Raw genomic sequence first — 24,446 nt, 5'->3', positions numbered from 1 at the left:
AATAATTAGAACTAAGGTAGCCTACAGCACTGTCATCAAAACAGTGCCTAAGACCCAGTGTCAGATCTGGGAATACAGAAGTGGCCAATCAAGGGAACAAGCTTAGCAACGCACGAAGGTGAGAGATGACCAAACCATAGGTCCAACCCAGGGGAGCTTTTTAATTGCCCACTGACTGCCCTCGCAAATGCGCAGACTGTCATGCTTGCCACCCTCCAGAGGCCTCTTTTAAGATATGTTTGGCCCGATGGCCATAGCGCATGGGGTTCCCCATTGCTCAGAAAGATTCTGCAGATAAAAGATATCTTTGACATGCTTGAACCAGGACAGATCATTCACACCTGTCACGGATAAAACATCTTTGTGACTCCATGTAATCTTTTAGGTTCCCACTATTCCAGATAAATAGGAGTGGCTTTAGCAGAATGTTCTGAGCTCTGTCATCCCAGCCCCGCCCAACCCAGGATATGAACTATCATGCTACGACAGCAGTGCCCAATTTGAGTGTATTGAGGAGGGATATCAGTCGGAAAGGCCCCATTGGCCACAGTAAGACCAGCAGAGTAAAATAGTCTCGCCAAGCTCAACCCACACTTACATGTGTTATCAAGACCATCAGACTGCAGAGGCGAAGACACTTGCCCAGCTTCCCATTCCTTGAAGTAAGCGTCAGTGGGGATTCTAGAATAAAGTACCCACAAATCAGGACAGGACAATTGCCTGTCAAATTGTTAATTACTTGTTCAACTTCTATGAGTATCACTCCATGTTCTATCTTGTGGGCGGGGGGTCATAGATTTAAGAATGATCGATACCTTCCTTCACTTGTCTTGGTAGGCCCCTCTAGGAATGCTATTCTACCAACTAAGACATATTCTGATCCACAAGAGATTTCCAACAAACCATGCAAATTCTTTACCCCCATAATTAATCTGCCTTTAGGACGACCCTATTGCCGGGAAGAGAGAATGTGCCATCCAGCTATTAACAGTGGATTCAAGAGCGCTATATCAATATGCTCTAATATACCGCCCCGGTCCAACAGATGGAGATAATGTTCTCTATAATGTGCTTAATAGCCAGAGGATTCTAAGAGGGGAGCCGTGGATGGAACTTGTGTTGGTCCGTGTAGCCTTGCTTCCAAGGCCAGCGTGTTACCCCATAGCTATTCTCCCAGATGGCCTTGTGTGTCCCAATATATTGTAAAACGGCTTGGAGCCCCTGGATGGAATGTACTTGCATATTGAAGGCTTTTAGTGTGGAGCACTGGTGTTGAATGTTTATGGGCAAACTAAGCTGAGTTTTCTGAGCTTATCAGTTGCATGTGGGAGCTGGAGTGGGGCGTCGTGATGGGAGCTTGTTGTAAAGTAACTTAAATAAAAGACAACTACAACGCACCGGAGGCGACCAGAGGTCTTCACACTACAATTTAATAACAAAAAAGGTGACTGTGAATTGTTGTTAGGTAAACCACTTCCCCCGCTGCTCCACTAGGTTTGCCAACCATTCCCAGTGGGAGTCACCTCCCGTGTCCCCTTGTCCTGACAACCTGTCCCCTTAACCCCCAATGAATGACCCTCACTTAACTGACTACCTCCATTTTGTAAATCAATAGCATACAATTGTGGACGGTTTTGGGGGCCCACACCTGTTCTGGGATGGGCGTAGGACATGGGGGACAAATCCCCCCCACAATTTTAAGTGGGGGGGATGTAATGTCATTTATCCCCCCCAGAATATGTGATTGGTGTGTCGTGCAGGGATCTGTTTTTGAAGTGGGGGAGGGGCTGCTTACTATGTAAGATGCCCTCTCCCCTACCCCCAAAGCATGGGGGCAATACCCTGGGGGCAGATGGATGATCATCTGCCCCCAGGGAAAGGGGGGCAAACAAAAAAAAATATTTTTTAAACATAGTTTTGGGTGGGGTGGGTTCGGGTGGGACCACTAGCCACCAGGGATTGTTGCAAGGGGGGGTGGCCCTCTCCCCCACCACCCTAAGTGGATAGGGGGCACCTTATGTAGCCTTCCCTGGGGGCAGATTTCTGCCCCTCGGAAGGGGAACATGAGATGCCCTCCATCCATTTGGGGTGGGGGAGAGGCCACTGCAAATATTGGCAGAGCCACCCCTCCCAAGCCTGGAACAGAACGTTTTGACCCACCCCCACTGGGGGCAGATGGCCACACACATGTGCCCATCTGCCCCTAGGAAAGGGCAAAACAAAAATATATATATTATAACTTGTTTTGGGTGGGGTGGGGGGGCCCACAGACCAAGGATTTTTTGTGTTTGAAAGGGGGACAGCCCTCCCCCCACCCTAAGTGGATGAGGGGGCACCTTATGAAGCCCTCCCTGGCGGCAGGTTTCTGCCCCTAGGAAGGGTTACGTGAGATGCCCCCATCCTTTTGGGGTGAGGGGAGAGTCGACTGCAAATATTGGCAGAGCCACCCCGCCCCCCCAAGCCTGGGGCAGTACTTTTTACCACCCCCCTGGGGGAAGATGGCCACACCTATGTGCCATCTGCCCTAGGGAAGGGCAAAACAAAAATATATATATATATTATAACTTGTTTTGGGTGGGGGTGGGAGGCCCACTAGACCACCAGGATTTTTTGTGTTTGAAAGGGGGGGTGGCTCTCTCCCCCCACCCTAAGTGGATGGGGGCACCTTATGTAGCCTTCCCTGAGGGCAGATGTCTGCCCCTAGGAAGGAGTACATGAGATGCCCCCATCCATATGGGGTGGGGGGAGGCCACTGCAAATATTGGCAGAGCCACCCCCCAAGCCTGGGGCAGTACGTTTTGCCCCCCCACCCCTGGCCGTGCCTATCTGCCCCTAGAAAAGGGGCAAAACAAAAATAAAAAAAATAACTTGTTTTGGGTAGATGTAGGGGTCACTAAACCACCATGGATGTTTTTAGTGGAAAGGGGGTTGCCCATGGGTGTCTTCTTTTTGGAAATGCATGGGGTTCTCTGTTTCCCTTGGTGACTTCGGCACCCTAGGCCCAAATCTGTAGGTTGTCCACATGAGAAAAACCTGCTTTGCCGAAAGGCTTGGGGCTATCAGTGGGTTAGCCTTTTCCCTTTGCGCCCTGGTAGGTGCATCCACATATGTGAGGTGCCATTTTTGTCGGGACACCTGTGGGAACGCGAGAAGGTAGAACATCTGTTTTTGACGGCATGTTTCGGTGGGTGGGCAGAGGTCTCTAAAATTCTCTAAAATTTGGTGGAAAAAAAACACAATTTTCAGACATTTCACTCTGGCCACCCACTGAAACATGCCGCCAACAGCACATGTCCTACCATCCTGCATTACCAAAGGTGTCCCGACAAAAACGGTACCTCACATGTGTGAGTGCACCTACCAGGGCGCAAAGGGAAAAGACTAACCCACTGGTAACCCCCAAAGGGTTTGGGGAGACAACCTACAGATTTGGGCATAGGGTGTCGAAGCCACGAAGGAAAAACACGGTATCCCACGCATTTCCGAAAAGACACCGTGGGAAACCACAGAGGTCTGACTTGATTGAATCGCCCCAGAATGTATTACCCACAATCCCAGACAAAGTGAAAATTGTGTTTTTTCCACAAAATTTCAGACATTGTCAGGGATTGTGGGTTATAAAATATGGGCCGATTCGCGCAAGTCAGACCTCTGTGGATTCCCACGGGTGTCTTCTTTTTGGAAATCCATGGGGTTCCCAGTTTTCCTTCGTGGCTTCGAGACCCTAGGCCCAAATCTGTAGGTTGTCCACATGAGCCAAATTCCCGAAAATCTGCTGTGCAAAAAGGCTTGGCGTTACCAGTGTTTTAGGCTTTTCCCTTTGCACCCATGTAGGTGCACCCACACATGTGAGGTACCGTTTTCATCAGGAAACCTGTGGGAACGCCGGAAGGTAGGCCATGTGTTGTTGTCTGCGTGTTTCGGTGGGTGACCAGAGTGAAATGTGCGGAAATTGTGTTTTTTTTTCTGTCATTTTCCCGATTTCCCCCCAAACTATGGAATTTTTCCCTACATACTTGTTGCTTTACCTGTGCAAATCACCTCTTCCTAAACTTGGAATATTGTCTAGTTTTCAGAAATGTTATGCCTTTCGGCATTGGTTTGTCCAATATGATGACTAATGCATAATTTACCATGATGGGCAACTTTGCGGATGATCTATATGTCTGGTTTGAAATTGCTACATACTCACACTTCTTTGGATAATTTGACCAATGAACATATGTTTATAGGTGATCAAAGGCCCCGAAGAAGCGCACTTAGCCCGAAATGCATAGGCCAAATTCGTGACACATCTGCTGTAATAAGAGAATATTTGAGTTGATTGAAGACGAATATACTTTCAAATTACGTTACAATAAAAACTTTTGAGAAATATTGGACTTTTTGAAACTTTTGAGATTTCTGAATTATACCACTTAATTGTGGTCCTAGGGTGTGCAGCCCACACTGCTGGCCTCACGGCAAAGTCCTTTTCTTGCTAGTCTACACAGTGCCACATCACGGAGGCACTTTTTGTCCAGAGGGTTTGCACCCCAAGTTTAAAAAGAATACCGGACGAACAGAATAACCTAGCATCAGAACACTTAAATAGTGCAAAGCTCACCAAACTCGATAATGCCCTTCTGGCTTCCCACTCAGCTTTCCTACCCTTTTCTTCGATTCCGTCCACGCATGTCCTATTGGACAAAAAACTCCAAAATCGCCTAACTCTCACAAAATGGCTGATTAGCATATCAAAATATGTTATTTTGGTTTCCACTCAATCTGTTCTTGAAAGCCTGTAAAATGGCGAATCCAGCACAGCAAACCATTTGTCCCTACCTCTTACAAGGAAAACACCACTGGCTTCTTTGTACAACAGTTTATTGGCATTTTCTTTAAAAAAAAAACAAATGTTCTCCTTTTTGGTTATTTTCTCTCACTCCCTACAGCAAACTAGGATTCCTGGGTGGCGTTACGACGACCTACATGTGGGAAAAAAGGGGACAACTTTGGCCGAGATATCTCATGTAACAAAGAAGTTACAAGGGATTGAATGGCGACATACGTAAATCACCAAAAAAGTCGCTGGCACTGTGGGGAAATACCTATGGCAGTAAAAGGGTTAAGACGGTAAAGCCCCAGAGGAGATATCATTTGTAAGGTAGCTCAGTTAGTTAATTCTCCAAATGCAGATTGTGCACAGGAATATGTAACACCTGTGTTCAGTATCTGGCTTAATCTTCCGGTGGGATAATAGGCAGAGTGAATGCATTTAGCTTCCGATGCAACACAGCATTTTCCAGGTCAATTGGTTCAGAAAAGGTGGTGGAAAACACTATTACTGTTGCTTTTTCTAATTGGCCAGATTTTCGTGCATTTTCTGGGTGGAGTTCCGGAGCTCAGTGGACACACCAGGACCCCCTGTATTTCCCGCTCCACCAAAAAAATGCGGCCTTACTGCCAGCATGGATTCTCATGCTGGAAATAAGGAAAGGGATTCCTCTGGGATCTGCTTGGAAATTAAACCTGGAAAAAGCGGACGGAGTCCAGAGGAAGCCATTGTCAATTCCGTCAGCAATCGCTAATTGCGTGAGGTATTTACACTCTTCCAAAGTGGAAAAGCAATGTGATTTCACCTGCCTTTTATGCTAAAATCTTCCATTTTGTGCAGGAAAACTAAAAGCGTGCACCAATGGAAGTGGTCCACTCCTTGCAGTTTGCTTTGCGCCTTGATGCCTGGGGGTTTTGCATGATGCTAGACATGTAATGAATGTTGGCTTAATATACTCGAGGGCCAGTATTGGCGAGCAGTTTTTGGCTTGAGCTCAGCCTGTTCTGTCCAGTACATTAGGCTAGAACTGGGTTTAACATCCCTAAAAGGTATGGCACTGAGAGCCCGAGGTGTTTTCTACTTGAAAGTAATCTCCTCCCCTCCTTGTAAATTGTTAAGCCTGGCCGGTATTGATTTTGACACTGAAAGATCACCTCAAGGAAACAGTTATAAACAACTGAATGAATCCCTCTTTGCCGATATAGACTGGTCCCATGACAAGAAGCGGCTTATGCAATTTATTCACCAGAAAAATTCTTTCATACAAAAAATGGATAGATGGGACTGGACTCAGAATTATATACATCTGTCAACTTTGAAGGGGTACGAAGCTGAAACTCATGTAATCCACAGATATAGAAAGCCTCAACAATACTTGCTACTGGGCCCAGACCCTGAGGTACGTCAGTTTATGTTAAGACTGCGGACGAATCAGCTTCAGGTCGTACCGGTCATTGGGCCACGGGTGGGTATTCCACCTAAGGACAGGAGCTGTCTTATCTGTGAAAAGGGAGAACATTTAGAAACGTCTAGGCACGTTTTGACCTCTTGCCCTCGTTTGGGCCCATTGTACATGAGCATGTTGGGAAAACTTGTTAACAATTATGAGACCATTAAGGGAGAGTCCTTTTGGGATTATTGTTTAAACTCGGTCTTAATTAGTACTCAACAAGCTTTATACATGGTTTGGTTTGAAGTCAAAAGTTTACTACCGACTCTGCCGGCCCTAGCGGACACTTGTGGGGATTCTAAGTAATCCCAGGTACTAGTTATTATGCTCGACGCCTGAAACTGAGGCTGAATTATTTGGTTGATACCTGGTTCCTAATTGTCAGTGATCATTTGTGCAAGCTATTTAGTTTCGCAGAGGAACATGACGTCATATACGGAGTGGGCCACACACACACTTTACCTATTGCACTTTACTGATTGCATCCCCGTATCCAATTCCTGCATTGCATTGTGGCATTATCCTTATCTTTGTATTGTATTGCATTCTTGTACTGTATTGTATCTGTTTATACGTATAACTTAATTTAATTTTATATAATTTTTAACTTTTATATAATTTTTATCCATTTGTAATTAAGGCTTAACATGTTTGTATTAAGTTTTTACGTATTTGCATTTTGTGTAAAGTTCAAATTGAACTAAATCACAATAAATTAATAATAATAAGTAATGAATAAATAAATACATTTATCATGACCCCAGATAAATGCCAATTCGTGATCAGAATGAGTGAGCATGGCATGTCGCTGGAAAGAGGGTGTCCTGTGCTTCTTGAGTGCGTTGGCCTTAATTGCCATCTCGTGTTAAGCAGGTGCTGAAACCCATCAGTGTGGATTGCGCAATAATCAGTCGACAGAGGTATTTCAAATGGCCATTTTCACTCTTTGGATGACAATGTCAAAGTGGGAGAATGTTGCCCAGCATGTGCCACTTTCTCTGCAGAGTGAATTGTGCCCACCCCGAGGAAGAAGTGTGAAAAACCCACAAGGGCACTGTGCCCTGCTCTTTCTGTGTGTGTCTTCCCCACAGAGCGACAGATGCCGACTCAGACATGTGTAAGTCTCAGGTGGCAAGCCTGTACCCTAGTTGAAGTGGTAAAGGATTCCAGACTTCTGAGGCTGATAACATTAGTAGCATTGAGTTACATGCCACCTGACAGGTATGTGTGATAAAGTTGCAAAGCAGAGTTGTTAGTGGGCTAAAGCAGGAGGCAATGTCTGCCCACCCTCAAAGGGTACGTACAACCAAAAGTAATATGCCCCTCCCCCCATCATGGCTGTAGGGGCCTGGCTCCAAACCACGGCAAGAATGCCATCCAATCATCCATGCCCACGAGCAGGGTACCCCTTGTGCTCCAGGAACCCTGTTGAGCAACCTCTGTGCTTTCCAGGTAATACTAACGTTATTTAAAGCCAGAAGTCTAAAAGGTAATCGCTTACTTGCAGCTGGAAATTAGCTCCTGGCGTGATCAAAATGTCTCGACCAAGTGTGACATCATCCCCTTCATTTATAAGCAATATGTGTGTTCTCGCGTTTCTTCATCCACTGAATTACTGTTAGAAACAAAGGCAAGAGTTGTCTCTTGTATAGACATTAGGATGGCAGTTGCCAGCCTCTGGCATACTATGCCCATGTTCTTCCAATATTGGCTAGCTGTTGCCCTCTTATGGCCAGGTAGAACCATCATGGCAGTGACTGACAAATGCCTTTCCCCTGCAGACAGTAAAGCGGAAATAAGAGGCCAATTCAAGATACGGAACAAATAGAAGTTAAGACAGACTGCAGTTGCCATTGCTGTGTTAGGGAGAATATGTTGAGTGTTCAAGCAAGGAGGTATGCATTAAGCAAGCAAGCAGTGAGACAAGGAAGAGGCAATGAAAGGCCAGAGGGGCTCTTTGAATAATGTAACAGGGCAGAGGACCCCTGCTCTGCCGTCCTAGTAACATATGAGATAGTCAAATAGATCTGGCTTTGCAGCAAATGTTAAACGAGAATGGAACAGAGTCCAGATCTGCATTCAGAATAACAAAGGCAAAGAAAGTTTAGGCTCTGAAGCCAGAATGAGATGGAATAAGAGGGACCAGACTCATCGTGAGAGGCTGGCCCGGCCCTCGGGCCAGCCTCTCAAGTGGATGAAGAAATGCGAGAGCACACATATTGCTTATAAATGAAGGGGATGATGTCACACTTGGTTAAGACATTTTGTTCACGAGAGGAGCTCATTTCCATCTTCAATTAAGCGATTACCTTTTAGACTTCTGGCTTTAAACAATGTTAGTATCACCTGGAAAGCACAGAGGTTGCTCAACAGGGTTCCTGGAGCACGAGGGGTACCCTATTCGTGGGCATGAATGATTGGAGGACATTCTTGCCCTGGTTTGGAACCTGGCCCCTACAGTCATGATGGGGGTGAGGGGCCTATTACTTTTGGTTGTACGTACCCTTTCAGGATGGGCAGACATTGCCTCCTGCTTTAGCCCACTAACTGCTCTGCTTTGCAAATTTATCACACATACCTGTCAGGTGGCATGTAACTCAATGCTACTAATGTTATCAGCCTCAGAAGTCTGGAATCCTTTGCCACATCAAGTAGGGTACAGGCTTGCCACCTGAGACTTACCCATGTCTGAGTCGGCATCTGTCACCCTGTGGGGAAGACGCACACAGAAAGAGCAGAGCACAGTACCCTTGTGGGATTTTCACACTTCTTCCTTGGGGTGGGCATAATTAACTCCGCAGAGAAAGTGGCACATGCTGGGCAACATTCTCCCACTTTGACAATGTCACCCAAACAGCGAAATTGGCCATTTGAAAAACCTCTGTCGACCGCTTAAAGCGAGACGGCAATTAAGGGCATTTGTCAACGCACTCAAGAAGCACAGGACACCCTCTTACTAGCGACATGCCATGCTCATTCATTCTGATCACGAATTGCCATTTAACTGGGGTCATGTTAAATGTATTTATTTATTTATTATATGTGTAACATCACGCAAAACCCCCAAACATCAAGGCGCAAAGTAAACTGCATGGAGTGGACCACTTCCATTGGCGCACGTTTTTACTCTTCCGCCACAAAATGGAAGATTTTAGCGTAAAAAGCAGGTGAAATCACATTGCTTTTCCACTTTGGAAGAGTGTAAATACCTCACGCAATTAGCAATTGCTGGAGGAATTGACAATGGCTTCCTCTGGACTCTGCCCGCTTTTATCATGTTTCATTTCCAAGCAGATCCCAGAGGAATCCCTTTCCTTATTTCCAGCATGAGAATCCATGCTGGTAGTAAGGCGGCATTTGTCTGGGGGAGCGGGAAATACAGGGGGTCCTGGTGTGTCCACTCGGCTCCCGAACTCCACCCAGAAAATGCACGAAAATCTGTTTTGCACTACTTTTTCAGAACCAATTGACCTGGAAAATGCTGTGTTGCATCGGAAGCTGAATGCATTCACTCTGCCTATTATCCCACCGGAAGATTAAGCCAGGAAGTGAACACAGGTGTTACATATTCCTGTGCACAATCTCCATTTGGAGCATTAACTAACTGAGCTACCTTACAAATGATATCTCCTCTGGGGCTTTACCGTCTTAACCCCTTAACTGCCATGGGTATTTCCCCCCAGTGCCAAGGTCTTTTTTGGTGTTTTCGGTATGTTGCCATTCAATCCCTTGTAACTTCTTTGTTACATGAGATATCTCAGCCAAAGTTGGCCCTTTTTTCCCCACATGTAGGTGGCCGTAACGCCACCCAGGAATACTAGTTTGCTGTAGGGGGGGGGGTGAGAGAAAATAACCTCAATGGAGAACATTTGTTTTTTTTTCAGAAAATGCAAATGAAATGCTGTACAAAGAAGCCGGTGGGGTTTTCCTTGTAAGAGCTAGGAAAAAATAGTTTGCTGTGCTGGATTCACCATTTTCCAGGCTTTCAAGAACAGATTGAGTGGAAACCAAAATAACATATTTTGATACATACATTTCTGAAAAGTAGACAATATTCCAAGTTTAGGAAGAGGTGATTTGCGAAGGTCTGGCAACAACTATGTAGGGAAAGATTCCATAGTTTGGGGGGAAATCGGGAAAATGACAGAAACAAAAACACAATTTCCGCACATTTCACTCTGGTCACCCACTGCAACACACAGCCAACAACACATGGCCTACCTTCCCGCGTTCCCATAGGTTTCCCAATGAAAACGGTATCTCACATGTGTGGGTGTACCTACCTGGGTGCAAAGGGAAAAGCCTAAAACACTGGTAACCCCAAGTCTTTTCGCACAGCAGATTTTCAGGAATTTTGCTCATGTGGACAACCTATAGATTTGGGCCTGGGGTGTCGAAGCCATGAAGGAAATCTGGGAACCCCATGCTTTTCTGAAAAAAGAAACCCGTGGGAATCCACAGAGGTCGAACTTGTACGAATCGCCCCATCATTTATGACCCAGAATCCGTATCAAAGTATGAAATGTGGTGGAAAAAACACCATTTTCACTTTGTCTGGGAATGTGGGTAATACATTCTGGGGCGATTTGCGCAAGTCAGGCCTCTCTGGATTCCCACAGGTGTCTTCTTTTCGGAAATGCATGGGGTACCCTTTTTTCCTTTGTGTCTTCGTCACCCCAGGCCCAAATCTGTAGGTTGTCTCCCCAAACCCTTTGGGGGTTATCAGTGGATTTGCCTTTTTCCACCAAATTTCAGAGACATTTCCCTCTGCGCACCCAGCAAAACATACCGCCAACAACAGATGTCCTACCTTCCCGTGTTCCCACAGGTGTCCCGACAAAAACGGTACCTCACATGTGGGGATGCACCTACCTCGGCACAAGGGAAAAGGCTAACCCACTGGTAACCCCAAGCCTTCCGGCAAAGCAGATTTTGCTCCTCTGGACAACCTACAGATTTGGGCCAAGGGTGTCGAAGCCACCAAGGAAAACAAAGAACCCCATGCATTTCCGAAAAGAAGACACCCGTGGGCACCCCCCTTTCCACTAAAAAACATCCATGGTGGTTTATTGACCCCACACCCACCCAAACAAGTTATCATTTTTTTTTTTTGTTTTGCCTCTTTCCTAGGGGCAGATTGTGCTAGAAATCTGCCCCCAGGGAGGGCTATATGAGATGCCCCCCATCCACATGAGATGCCCCCCTTGTAAAAATCCCTGGTGGCTAGTGGTCCCACCCGCACCCACCCCACTCAAAACTAGGTTTAAAAAAAAATAATCTTTTTTTTGTTAGCCCCCCTTCCCTGGGGGCAGATGATCACCCATCTGCCCCCAGGGTATTGCCCCCGTGCTTTGGGGGTCAGGTGGGAGAGGGCAGCTCACATAGTAAGCAGCCCCTCCCCCCACTTCAAAAACAGATCCTTGGACGACAAATCAAACACATATTCTGGGGGGGATAAATTATATTACACCCCCCACACTTAAAATTGTGGGGGGGATTTGTCCCCCCTGTCGCCCCCATGTCCTACGCCCATGTCTGCCACAGTCACGTATCCCAAGTGCCTTATCGCGTCTCAGCTCAGGCAGTGTGCAAAAGGAAACCCAACCACCCAAAAATGAGCGCAACCCAGGCGAAGAGCTGCCCCGATTACTGAGGAACATTATTCTGTCGATATCTACATTGCACGCATAAATAAACACAAGCAGGTGACCTAGAACCTCCTGCACGTGCTTGTGTTATACATGTTAGCACAGCACTGACTCTGCGCTTAGCAGGCCTCACCGCCACTGCCCTGGTACTGACATTAGGAAAAGTTGCAACAGTGTACATATGATCGGTAGTTATGCTGTGTTTAATCCCAAACATAGAAGAACACAATGAACGTTTTGACTGCCAAGAATTATATTTCTCAAAATGTGTCTCTCAATTTATACAAGAGAATCAAGAATTGATGTGACCCTATATTAATGAGGTCAACATACATCTCAAAATTACAACTTTGTATTAGATTGTTGGGTAGATCATATTTTATAAACAATAATTCATGTGTAAACAATTATAGAACAACACTTGTGACACAGTATGTGGGCGGCCTATCAATGCACCACACGCTAATTCAAGATATACATATGATTGTGTGAAGATTGTTATACATTATATTTTAAATCACATTTATATTTTAAGATATTATTTAAGAGAGAAGTAAAACATACTTGATGCCAATTTGAACAATATAACTCATGAGTGCATTGCTCAATATTTTCTATTTTGTCTATGTGTATGTGATCACAAATAAATAAAACGTGCTTAATTCGAAGGCAAATCATATAATTTTGAAAAATGTGTTGCTCTCATTACGTGTTTGAAGGTATTCCTGCTGAACTAGCACCAAATTCCATTTCCGTTACCGCCACTTGTTCACATGGGTTTACCATGGGATTACAAGTGACGGCATAGTGGGTAGGACTCAGTGGGGCTTTTAGGCGGAACTACCGCTGGTGGTAGTTCTGCCAAAAATTGGTGGTAGTGGGTAAGATTTACCTGCAGCTTGAAGGAATGAGGAAAGAATGGAATTCCTGCTGCATTACCGCCAACTTTTCCTGCAACGCCGACCTCATATTGAGGCCCAGTGAGTTTAATTACCTCCAAATATCATTTTAAAATAAAAGAATAGGAACAGTGAATCTGAAAAATAGAAAGTATGGGAGCACCGCTCCTGACCTCTCCCGCCCACTTCGACCTCTGACTTCTGGTATGAATTTTGTTCTTGTTTTAAACCGTTGTCAAATCGCTTTATTTGCCCAAAAAATATACTGTGAACTGTATATTAGACTGTAAGGGCCCGATACATTGAATTCTGTACACGGTTCAAAGTGACTTTGCACTGCTGAAAAGTGACTTTGCACTGCTGAAAAGTGACTCTGCCCTGCTGATACAAACCCTGATTCATGAAACTGTGCAAAGTGTATTTCTGCAGTGCAAAGTCAGTGCAGAGTCATGTGTGCAGTACAAAATGAACTTTGCACTGACTTTGGCCTGCAAACATACACTTTACACAGTTCCATGAATCAGGGTTTGGGCTGGCAGTGCAAAGTCACTTTTCAGCAGTGCAAAGACACTTTGAACCCCGCAAAACATTCCATGAATCAGGGCGTAAGCTTATGTGCCCACTGATCTTCTATAGAAGCATTTCTTTCGCAATTACAAGACATGATTATTTACTATTTATAACAATTAAAATCCACAATTGATTCCATGACATTCTAGAAGATTCTATTTAAATGTGACTTTTAATCTGCTCATTGCCACGTGACTCCCGAGCATACGGGCGCCATCTTGCTGTCCATTACATAGTAACCTAGAAGATAAGGAACAGGCTATGCATTCCTGAATCCTTTCATCCATCTTAAAATAGGCTGATCACAACGTTGATACTTGCTTACCGGTAAAATACCTCAGTAAGTTGCAGCACTTGCTGCTGCAACCTGTGTGTGAGCTGCAGGTCTCAGGTTGAAATTCCGATCAAGACAACTCAGGTGTCGATTCATGGAATTAATGTGCGCCAAAAATTCCCGCGCAGAGGTGGCAAAACGTGCGATTCGCAGTAAAAGTGCGAAAATCGCGGTGCAAGTGCGAAAATCGCAGGGAAACCAGCGCACATCGATTCATGGAAGGCCGTGCGCGAGAAAAATATCGGATGTGCGCTGAAAAAGTGCGCGGCGCACGCCAGCGCACAGGATATCTAATGGCATTTGCCACGGCAACAGCGAAATCGCACATAGCGCAGCGCACACAACAAAAGTAGGCGGAACACGGGGCGTAACACTCGGAATGGAGAACAACTTGTCAAAATGTGGGCGTCACGGGGGAAGTACAGGAGGCAAGTGCACGGAACGCCCACACGCTCGCCTACAACATGTATTCATGGAATCCAATAGGGCAAACCAGCGCACCAGCAAACCAGCGCAAAGGCCCAAACACGTCCGCCACAAGAAAGCAGGCGGTAGTGTCCCTGCCCCTGAAATAAATGTGCGCCAAAATGTGCGCCAACAAAAAGCACCTATATACAGCCATGATGAATGTCACATACTGTGGCCCTCTAAGACAAATGACGTGCAAAGGGGTACGCGACAAACACGGACACCCGCTGTGTGAAAAATAGCGTGTGTGTGTATTCTGGGGTGCGCGGAAAGTCCCACACGTGATTTGCCTGGGTACGTGTATTCCGGGGTGCGCGGGAAGTCCCACACGCGATTGGCTGGGTACGTGTATTCCGGGGTGCGCGGGAAATTCCACACGCAAATTGCCTGGGTCCGTGTATTCCGGGGTACGCGGGAAGTCCCACACGCAAATTGCCTGGGTCCGTGTATTCCGGGGTGCATGGGAAGTTCCACACGCTAATTCTGCAGGGTATGTGTATTGCGGGGTGCGCGTGAAGTTCCACATGCTAATTCTGCAGGGTACGTGGATTCCGGGGTGCGCGTGAAGTTCCACACGCGAATCCTGCAGGGTACGAGTATTCCGGGGTGCGTGGGAAGTTTCACACGCGATTTCAGCAGGGTACGTGTATTTCGTGGGTGCCGGGTGAATTGACCGTGTGGGTCCTCCCAGGTGTTCCCTCTGCACCCACCACGGCCGCTGCAGGCAGCCCACACCACAGGGGACTACCCTGCACCCCTGCTCATGTCCCGCAGGCAGCCCATCCACCATGGCCATGCCCCCCAGCCAACCCACATGTCACCTTGCACTACTGATCACCAACGCATGTCTCCCAGCACCCCCACCCACCAGCAGTCAGGGGCACGCTCCACCAGGGCCCCACTCATGTCCAACTCATGCCCCCCTGCACCCCCACCATCCAGCAGTCAGGGGCACCCTCCACCAGGCCCCCACTCATGTCCCCCTGCACCCCCACCCCCCAGCAGTAAGGGGCACCCTCCACCAGGCCCCCACACATGTCTCCCTGCACCCCCACCCCCCAGTAGTCAGGGGCAGCCTCCACCAGGCCCCCACTCATGTCCAACTCATGTCTCCCTGCAACCCCACCCACCAGCAGCCAGGGGCACCCTCCACCAGGCCCCCACACATGTCTCCCATCAACCCCACCCCCCAGCAGTGCAGGGCACCCTCCACCAGGCCCCCACTCATGTCTCCCAGCACCCCCACCCCCCAGCAGTGCAGGGCACCCTCCACCAGGCCCCCACTCATGTCCCCCTGCACCCCCACGCACCAGCAGCCAGGGGCACCCTCCACCAGGCCCCCACTCATGTCTCCCATCACCCCCACCCCCCAGCAGTGCAGTGCACCCTCCACCAGGCCCCCACTCATGTCTCCCAGCACCCCCCAGCAGTGCAGGGCACCCTACACCAGGCCCCCACTCATGTCTCCCAGCACCCCACCCCCCAGGCATCCAGGGGCACCCTCCACCAGGCCCCCACTCATGTCTCCCAGCACCCCTACCCCCCAGCAGTGCAGGGCACCCTCCACCAGGCCCCCACTCATGTCTCCCAGGACCCCCACCCCTCAGCAGTGCAGGGCACCCTCCACCAGGCCCCCACTCATGTCCCCCTGCACCCCCACCCCCCAGCATCCAGGGGCACCCTTCACCAGGCCCCCACTCATGTCCAACTCATGTCCCCCTGCACCCCCACCCCCCAGCAGTCAGGCGCACCCTCCACCAGGCCCCCACTCATGTCCCCCTGCACCCCCACCCACCAGCAGCCAGGGGCACACTCCACCAGGCCCCCACACATGTCTCCCATCACCCCCACCCCCCAGCAGTGCAGGGCACCCTCCACCAGGCCCCCACTCATGTCTCCCAGCACCCCCACCCCCCAGCAGTGCAGGGCACCCTCCACCAGGCCCCCACTCATGTCTCCCAGCACCCCCACCCCCCAGCATCCAGGGGCACCCTCCACCAGGCCCCCACTCATGTCCCCCTGCACCCCACCCCTCAGCATCCAGGGGCACCCTCCACCAGGCCCCCACTCATGTCCAACTCATGTCTCCCAGCACCCCCACCCCCCAGCAGTCAGGGGCACCCTCCACCAGGCCCCCACTCATGTCCAACTCATGCCCCCCTCCACCACCACCCCACAGCAGTCAGGGGCAGCCTCCACCAGGCCCCCACACATGTCTCCCTGCACCCCCACCCCCCAGCAGCCAGGGGCACCCTCCACCAGGCCCCCACTCATGTCTCCCAGCACCCCCACCCCCCAGCAGTGCAGGGCACCCTCCACCAGGCCCCCACCCATGTCTCCCAGCACCCCCACCCCCCAGCAGTCAGGGGCAGCCTCCACCAGGCACCCACTCATGTCCCCAGCCAACACGTCATCACAATCCAGATCCCAGGCTCCTATGCCCACCCAAATCCCATCCCACCCCACGCCACGCCACCCCAGTCCAAACACCCAACCAAGCTTTACATCCATTCAAAATGGAAATACCCATTACATGATAGATAACAAATAAGCAGTATGCGTATGAGTACAAGTCCGTCAGACCCACACAATGTCAACACATGGCTGTGAAAACCCACATTCTGACAGGCATGAAACCAATGAGAGAAGTCCACACATTGAAGTAAGAAACAAAAATGTATTAAAGTGTAAATGAAGTGAATTAAATATAAATAAACAATAATGGCAACAAATATAAAAAAGCAGTATGTCCACAAAAATAATAAATAACGAAAATGGGACTCCAAAATAACCGTAAAGAAATTGTGTCCAAAGTCACTGTCCAACAAAGCAAATCCAAAGGGAAAGTAAAGTGAAAATCCATTGCTCCATGGTGAAAAAAATAATAAAAGATGAAGGCCACAAATCCAATGTCAAACTATGTACAAAGAGCAAATCCCGGGTCCATGATCCCAACGATGTAAATGAAACCTACAATAAAACCTACCTAACTAATAACTATATACAAAAAAGTGGGGCATAGTCCAAGCGCCCCAAATTAAAAAAAAGAAATAAAACCTAACACTAATTAACTATGTACAAAGGCAGCGGGCTAGTCCAGCAGCTCACTCCGTGGTGTCCCGGGCCAGGGCATCATCGAACTCCTGTTCGATGTCCCGGAGGCGGTCCTGTTCCATGGCCCAGAGGGTCCGCAGGGACGCCGACATGTCCTCCTCCAACTCCCTGCGGATTTCCTCAAGGCACTCGGCCCGCCTCAGGGCCCTCCGCATGGAGTTCTCCGCCCTGACCATCATGAGCCACGCCTCTTCTGCCCGCCACCGCTCCGCACCTATCTGCTGGCCCAACCGCTGCCACACGGAAGACATTTCCCGTCCTGGGTCCTCCTGCCCTCCGGCCGATGCCTGCCCCTCCGATGTAGATTGCCCCGAGCCATGATGCCTCCCACGTTGACTCCGCTGCTGCCTCCGACGCAACTGCCTCTGCCAGCACAAGGGCATCCAGGCTGATGGATTCCACCGACGCCGTCGTGCACATGCCCTGCCCAATGATGCCGGCACATCCTCCATCTGCTGGGGTCCAGTTGCTGTGGTGTCCACCCCTGCTGGACCTCCGACTCCCGACTGTGGCAGGGATGGGATCCCCACCAAGCTGGCTGCGTTGGTCAGGGCAGGTCCACACGGGGCCCTGCTGGCATCTGGACCGGAAGACAGCATGGAGAACGACTGGCGTATAGTCTCCACAGAGGAGGAGAGGGCCGCCAGATTGGTCGACACATGTATGAAACCCCCGACCACGGCCGATCCCAACTGGGCTACATTGGCACGGTGCTCTTCGTGATGACTTGCAAGCTCCTCCCGGGAAGCATGCATGTCATCACGAATGTAGCAACGCTACACAAATCAGGACCTTCTCCATACGCCCACGGGTCCACTCGTCCGCAGGTGGAGGGGAGTTATATGACATGGACATCCCCCTTACCTGCGGACGGGCCTGGGATGGGGCATCCCTGCTGGTGCATGGTGGTGCAGTCACAGTGTCAGGTACAGTGACATGCACAGGCCCCTCCACGGCGACCTGTGCTGCCTCCTGCCCCTGCCCCTGGACTGCACCACTTGGACCAGCAGGGATGCCCCCACCAGGCCCCATGTGCGCCTCAGTAGCGGCCTCCTCCTCCTCTGTGGAAACCACCGACCTGGATGGCTCCACACCGTCTTCTGCTGTTGCAAGCCCCTGTGGGGGCTCACCCACCCCTTCCGCTGCAGCCGTGGGGGCATCCCCGCTGCTTTGCTTCACAGCGCCGTCTCTGCCCTCTTCTTCACTTGCCGCTGTGTAGAGGGAGACATAGAACACAAGCATCAGGGTACTGTACAATGGTCTCCTAGACAGGAAGCAATAGCAGATGAGTGGCACTGTCAAAGATCACTTCCATCATGTCCCTCCACAACACATGGGTCAGTGCAGGCAAAACACATGCAGTAACAGGCATGGCGCATGCTATGGACATTTGCATACATGTCCAAGGGACTCTCCAAACATACAATGTTATGGAACTCACATGCATCATGGGTCATGCCTATCACATGCACACACATCAACGTAATTTCATCCATCTGGACTCGTACACCCCAGACACAGTGGATACAAGGATAACTAGGCTGCATCTGTGAATCTGTACATTGTCACAGACATGTGTCATGCATCCATGGCATTCACAAGTCACAGACACGCAGGTCAGACACACAGACATGGATATCATACATGTACATGGCATCAGCACCCATCCCTCACCCCCACCCATGTCCAGGAACAGAGACTGGCATGCTCTCATGTGTCCAATCCGCATAGGGCTCCCCATGTTGCATTCAAACACATGCACCAACCGTGTGGTTCACACATTACTGGTCTCACATGCATGACCATGATGTCCCTGCACACATACATGCGTACATGGCCTATGTCACACATACCGGCAAGCATCAGACAACCAGCACACTGCAACATGCCCTGTCTCACATAGCAATGCTTGCCCACTTACCGCTCAACTCCAGACGGGTCTGCCTCGCAAGGATCTGGGATGGAGCACTGGGTCTACACATTCCAGGACCCTCACCTGGATGGTACTCATGCGGCCCGGCCCCCCCTCCACGAGGCGCCGGGCCTTCAAGAGGGTCCTGGACCTCAAGTCCTCCCAGCGCTTCTTGACTTTCTGGATGTTGCGGGTTGCCACCCCCTCCGCATTGATGGCAACCACCAAGTCGTCCCAGATCCTGTCCCGTCATTCCTTGTTGGCACGTGACGATCTGAAGAGGGCATCATACTGCCCCAGAACTTGCTCCACCAGGACACCAACTTCGGTGGCACTGAAGCTGGTGCCCCTCTGCCTCTCTGGCCGGGGGTTGCCACTGGTGCCAGATGTTGCAGTGCCCGACATGGAAACCCCAGAGGCAGGAGTGGGTGGGCAACTGGGTCCTGGGGCTGGGCTGTGGAGCGATGGTATACCAGTCGGGAGTCTTCTGTTCCAGCAGGGTTGGACACACAAACTGGACCCCTGCAGATGGCAGATGTGCAGGCACAAAATGGCAGGCCATGGTGGCAGCAGGCAGGCAGGCAGCAGCAGATGGCTCGTGGGAGGCTGCTCAGGGCTCTGGGGGGCAGTAATTTGGCCTTCTGGGCAGGAGCATGGTCTTCCGTGTGCTTACGCGTGGCCAGCTTGATACGGAGTGAATTGGCACGTGAAAATCCTGCACGTCAACGTGAAATTCGAGGAAAGGGTCTTAGCGCATAAGCGCGTCAGCACGCATATGCTGTTCCATTGGACCAAAGGCCCTCAGCGCGTAAGCGCGTCTGTGACGTGACGCGCGCGGGTGTTTCCCTCATAGCACGTGATGACAGAGCACACGTGGACACACTGCACGTCAGAGTATCATTGCGTGTAATTGGATGAAAGTGCGCGTACACGCAATTGGCCTGGGTACGTGTATTGCAGGGGTTTGCGGGAATTCTCACACGTGATTTGCTTGGGTACGTGTATTACAGGGGTGCGTGGGAATTCTCACACGCGATTTGCTTGGGTACGTGTATTACAGGGGTGCGAAGGAATTCTCACACGCGATTTGCTTGGGTACGTGTATTACAGGGGTGCGCGGGAATGCTCACACGTGATTTGCTTGTTTACGTGTATTACAGGGGTGCGCGGGTATTCTCACACGCGATTTGCATGTGTACGTGTATTACAGGGGTGCGCGGGAATTCTCACACGGGATTTGCTTGTGTACGTGTAGTACAGGGGTGCGCGGGAATTCTCACACGCGATTTGCTTGGGTACGTGTATTACAGGGGTGTGCGGGAATTCTCACACGCGATTTGCTTGGGTACGTGTATTACAGGGGTGCGCGGGAAGTTTTACAAGCTCGCCAAAAACACATATCCATGGAATTGAACGGGGCTAAGGCATGCGCACAAAAAATGTGCTAATCAGGAAACACGTACGCCAGCAGGAAGCAGGCGTACGTCGACCCGCGCAGCATAAAAGTGCGTGCAAACAACAAACAAGCTCAGACGCCAGGATGAATATACCGTTCCTAGCAGCAGTGGCCGTGGGTTACCAAAGGAAGAGGAGGAGGATAGTGAGGGCCCGAATTTTCACACCCAGAACCAGCCTTTTTGAGATGCCTGATGACCAGGTGTATGGGAGGTACAGGTTTCCACCTCACATAATACTGGACCTGGGAGGATGACCTCACATCACCCACCCTGTGCTCCCAAGAACTCAGCCCCCTGGAGAAGGTCCTTAATGTACTGCACTTCTTGGCCACTGGATCATTTCAGCGGACAAGTGCCATAGTGGGTGGGGTGTCACAGGCCACGCAGTCACGCTGCCTACACCAGGTCTTGAACATCATCACTGCACGCCCATCAGTCCGCAGGCACATATACCTTCCCAGGACACCTGCAGAAAGGCAGGCTGCTGCCCTGGATTTCTACGGTGTGGCACAATTCCCCAAAGTGCTAGGTGCCACTGACTGCACCCATGTGGCACTACGTCCCCCCAGGGCATCTGAGCACATCTATAGGAACCGCAAGCACTGGCATTCCATCAACGTGCAGGTAGTATGTAACGCCAAGGGAATCATCACCTCAGTATATGCGAACTATCCAGGGTCCACCCACGACAGCTTCATTTACCGAATGTCTACCCTAAACCGGGACCTAGAAGCTGGGCGGCATGGCGATACATGGCTGCTTGGTGAGTATGAATGCCACTGCACATGCATGCATGTCAGATGCAGAGTCATGTCACTACCCCACTAATGATACCCATCACCTTCTCACTAGGGGACAGTGCCTACCCTCTGAGCACCCACATGATGACGCCGATTTGGAACACCATCACGCCTCCCGAGGTAAGATACAACACAGCCCATATTGCAACCCGGGGCATAGTGGAGCGCACATTCGGAGTGCTCAAGTCACACTTTCGCTCCCTTGACCGTTCTGGTGGCCAGCTGTTATATGCGCCCCCAGTAGTGAGCAGGATCATAGTGTCAGCATGTGTCCTGCACAATGTTGCAACACGCCGGGGCCTGGCTGTTGACATGGCGGTTCCCCCACATCCCCAACCACATGCACGCCCGTTGCGCATGGGAGGGGAAAGGGCACGGGTGAGGCAGCCCGTACGCAGCTGGTGGCTAATTACTTCACATAGAAATCACACCCCTGTGGAGTGCACACAGCCCTGGCACATACCATCTGATAAGCAATGATGACTCGACCTGACAATTATGACGAACAAAGGGACAGTCAACTGTCAGACCCATAGCAGCCTGAGATTGTCACAATGTGTGCATCCCTACCTACACAAACACCACCAATGCAGTGTCATCAAAAGACACACTTCCATGCAGCAGAAATGAATACCCACTCGCAAAATACTACATGAGAACAGTGCCATGTCACCCAAACCCTCCCCGCCACGGCCACACAGCACACCATGGCATGTCATGCAATGTGAGAGCAAACAAATTAATCCCCACAACATGCCCCAAGTGTCACCAACTACAGTGTCCCTAATGGAAACTGGCCACACATGAAATGTTCACAGTAATGCAGGACCTACAACACACATTACCAAATACTTACCAAGAATACCAATCACCTACACAACCTCAGACCTACCTTAAACATGACAGTACAGACTTAAAAAATTGGTAGCCTCACTACCTGATAATGCCAGCACTTCGAACACTTCCAAGTATACAGCGTTAGTGCCACGCAAAAGTGTAGGTGCACTGCTTAGAGCATGGTCTCCAGTTCCAAAGTAGACCGCCTTGTGAAGACATGAGAAATGGACCTGCAAATTAGGAGGATGAGATGTATGCAGAGGCACATATCAATACAGCATGCAGTGTACAATACAACAACAATATTCACTAGGAATGTATACACAGTATTGACTACAGACTGCCCACACATCAAATGGGAGTCCAACGTCACTGTGTACGTCAATGTCACTTGGGCACACCCTTTGCAAGCCCATGGAAATGGGAAGCAGGAGGGGTGTGTGTCACACAAACCCAAGCATCTGATCCAAATTCCTGACAAGCCTGCATGTGCCCAGCCACAATACAGCGTATGCCCACGGGAGCCACACAAGGCAACACACTGTCCAAAAAATCAAAAGTTTAAAAAAAAAATAAATCAAAAATGCCCATTAATGGGCCCGGGGGGGTGGGGGAGGCCACACAGGAGGTCCGAGGACAGGGTGCACACCAAAACCCACCTGTGTGGATCTTGCGAAAAAAAACACCTCCATGGGCTCATGACCTGCATGGCTACCCTATTGTGGGAGAATCGCTGCTGTCGCTCTCCGCACCCTCTGCAGCTGCCTCAGGAGGTGGTGGCACTATGGGAGGCAGCCCACGCAAAGCCCTAGTCTGGTCCTCCATGGCAGCAAGCATGCAGGTCTGGAAGGTCTGGTTCTGGAGGATAATCGTGCGGAGGTCACCATGCAATAACTCACGGGATGACCGGACCTCCTCACGAGTTGCCTGCATCTCAGCTGAGAGCATACGTGTGAGATGCTCCAGCTGCTGTTCTGTCCTTGTGTTTGTTGAAGTCTCAAGCTCAACAAGAGTCGTCCTGAGGTGTTGGAGTTCCACCCTCAGGGCTTCCCTGTGGCCCTGGGACTCTATGGAAATGGCTTCCCGCAGAGTCGCCAGTGCCGACCACCTGTCCCTGTCGGACGCCAACATTTCCTCCCTGTGTGACTGGCAGATGGAGTCTGTTGCCTGCTGTAGTCGCTCCATCAGCCTGCCTTTCTGGGGGGACAATGGAAGTGGCCACCCTATCCATGGCCGGAGCCATCATCTCTGATGATGCTGCCTGTTGGGTTGCCATACCATATATGGATTGCTCCCATGTGGTATTGCCAGGTGGCGTACGGCCACCACGTCGGCGGGCACCACACCTGTCTGGGGCAAGGCGAACTGCGCCTTGCTGTGCCGGCACTGCCTGAGGCTGCAGGACTGCATTCCCCCTCTGATCTGCTGGCCCAGGAACAGGATCAGATGTTGCGGAGTGTGACCCTGCATCCATAACCACCAAAGGCATACCTGCCAACACTGACATCCCCATTGAGGGTTCTACCCCAGGTGCAGGTGGGTCGGACAGAACAGAATCCCTCCCAGGAACACTCACCTGCGACGGCACATAGGTCTCATCATCCGAATCGACAGCTGAATACAGCTCGGGGGAGGTGCACCCAGAGTCACCCCTTGAGAGCACGACCTGCAGCAGTTGTGGGTTCTCACCCACCACTACACCACGTCCTTCACTGGTGGTCGGTCGGCACTGAGACCCCTCCTGGGTCTGCATCATCTCCACAACCCCAGCAGTATCAAGTGCATCATCCCCTGCAAAGACATAAAAGAAAAGAAATGGGAACAGGCATTAGCACTATGGCACACAATTAGGGCTGAGAAGCTACAGAAACAGTACTTGATTGACACGTGTCCCACATGACTAAAACCCTCCCATGCATGCACCGTCACTGCGTGTGAAGGGGAGGCAGATGGCACACATTGATGACACCAAGATGGAAGATGAACACATTTGCTGCTTGCTGCCTAGCAGTGGCATCACACATTGGCCTGTGATTGGCAGGTCAAATACACATGCCATCACACAGATGGCATGTACCCTAGCCATAAAGTGAAGAGGGAGAGGAGGGCACCAATTATTCATTCAGTCTAGTTTGCTCATG

The sequence above is a fragment of the Ambystoma mexicanum genome, chromosome 10, assembly GCF_040938575.1.
Source record: "Ambystoma mexicanum isolate Mex_15411 chromosome 10, UKY_AmexF1_1, whole genome shotgun sequence".
Lineage (NCBI taxonomy): Eukaryota > Metazoa > Chordata > Amphibia > Caudata > Ambystomatidae > Ambystoma > Ambystoma mexicanum.
The sequence above is the reverse complement of the archived record's forward strand: the minus strand, read 5'-3'. Positions refer to the sequence as shown.